Here is a 2011-nt window from a genome sequence, read left to right on the forward strand (position 1 = left end):
AGACTTCAGATACAGTATTAGGGACCACTAAGGTCTATATAAAGAGACTTCAGATACAGTATTAGGGGACCACTAAGAGAAAAAGAGAGATAAAAGAGACTTCAGATATAGAGTACTGGTATACCATTGAAGGCCTTGATCATAGTGTCAAGGTTTTCCTTGGAGACGCCGCTGTAACCTTTGGCGAGGACATTGATCCTAAGAACCAGCAGCATGCGTGTCCTCTTTACACTCAATGGGGCACCCACTCCTACACACACACACACACACACACAGGCATAGTGCTGCCAACATGTATAAATGTATAACTACCACTGTAAAAAGATTGCACATGCCCTTAAATCAGTTTTTGAAAGCCGTGAGGAAAGAGATGTTTTTCTTTGGGTGTATATTAACCCTCATGTTGTCCTGGGGTCAAATTTGACCCATGTCTAAGTTTAAAAGAAAATCCGAAATATGGGAGGTCGAAAATGTCAACACGGCAACGACAAGGCGGCAAAACATCGGGGGGAAAAAACGTGAAAAATATTGGTAATAGTGACAAAAACTTTGGGGAAGAAATGGCTAAAATGTCATAAAAGTAACAAAATCTTCAAAAAGCAACAAAATCATTGAGATAGGGAGAACAGAAGTGTTTTTTTCATGTTGAGGGAACGACAACACGTTGTGTGATAACTTACCAGCGCAATGGGAGCGAATCACATTCGCCTGCAGCTGCCTAACGAGGGAGGAAAGTGGAGTCCAGCTGTTACACATGCATCAAATGTGTGTGTGTGTGTGTGTGTGTGGGGGGGGGGGGGGGGGGGGGGGGGGTGGTTTCCACCCACCCGTAGTTACTTAACAACTTTACTCACGCCAGTTGTTCTTTTGGTACGAGTGTGTGTGCAAGCCTTCCAAAACCAGTGTTGACTCCATACACGACTGCAATGAAAAAAAACTTGTTGGATTTAATTAATAAAATCAATTAAACAACTCACACTTAATTTTTCTCAGTATATTGTACTGCTGTGATATCAAGTACAACTCACTCTGCAGTATAAAGTCAAAAATACTTCTAAAGACATTAAGTAAAAGTGACTTAATTGTATTAACATTACCTCACGTAATTAAGTAAAGTTGATTTAAAAGGAAATAAAAGGATTTTAATCTGAAATATTTACTGTTATGAAGTAATTAAGTAGATTTCATGTCGGTCCATTTCTTACTTGCATGCTAATATTATGCAAATGTTGCTTTTTTAAGTGTTACCAAATAAATGTAATAAGTTTCTCTGCATCATGTTTTTATCACAAATCCTAGTAATTGCAAATTAAGTAAATGTTACTTAATTGTATTAACTTTACTTAAAGTAATTAAGTAAAGTTGATTTAAAAGTAAATAAAAGGAAGTAGATTTTCATAAATCTGTAAAATTTACTGTTATGAAGTAATTAAGTACATTTTATGTCTGTCCACTTTTCAATTGCATGCTATTATTATGCAAATGTTGCTTTTTTAAGTGTTACCAAATAAATGTAATAAGTTTCTCTGCATCATACTTTTATCACAAATCCCAATAATTGCACTTTAATTTTCTTAGTAAATTGTACTGCTGTGAAATCAAGTACAACTCACTTGGCAATATCAAGTCAAAAATACTTGTAAATACATAAAGTAAATGTTACTTAATTGTATTAACATTACCTAACGTAATTAAGTAAAGTTCATTTAAAAGGAAATAAAAGGATTTTAATCTGAAATATTTACTGTTATGAAGTCATTAAGTAGATTTCATGTCTGTCCACTTCTTAATTGCATGCTATTATTATGCAAATGTTGCTTTTTTAAGTGTTACCAAATAAATGTAATAAGTTTCTCTGCATCATGTTTTTATCACAAATCCTAATAATTGCAAATTAAGTAAATGTTACTTAATTGTATTAACTCTACTTAACGTAATTAAGTAAAGTTGATTTAAAAGGAAATAAAAGGAAGTAGATTTCTAGTAAATCTGTAATATTTACTGTTACAAA

At 33.6% G+C, this 2011-nt stretch overlaps 1 protein-coding gene and 1 pseudogene across 1 annotated transcript in view; both read right to left on the reverse strand.

The window, feature by feature from the left end:
• LOC117939971 overlaps nt 1–917 on the reverse strand; it is an 11993-nt pseudogene extending 11076 nt beyond the window's left edge.
• Nucleotides 767–2011, reverse strand: part of LOC117939972 — a 20124-nt gene continuing 18879 nt past the window's right edge. The window contains exon 8 of the mRNA XM_034865351.1: nt 767–788. The gene's annotated coding sequence lies outside the window, so the exon portion shown is untranslated. The remainder of the gene's footprint in view (nt 789–2011) is intronic.

Source organism: Etheostoma cragini, unplaced genomic scaffold (genome assembly GCF_013103735.1).
Source record: "Etheostoma cragini isolate CJK2018 unplaced genomic scaffold, CSU_Ecrag_1.0 ScbMSFa_1523, whole genome shotgun sequence".
In the NCBI taxonomy this organism is placed as follows: Eukaryota; Metazoa; Chordata; class Actinopteri; order Perciformes; family Percidae; genus Etheostoma; species Etheostoma cragini.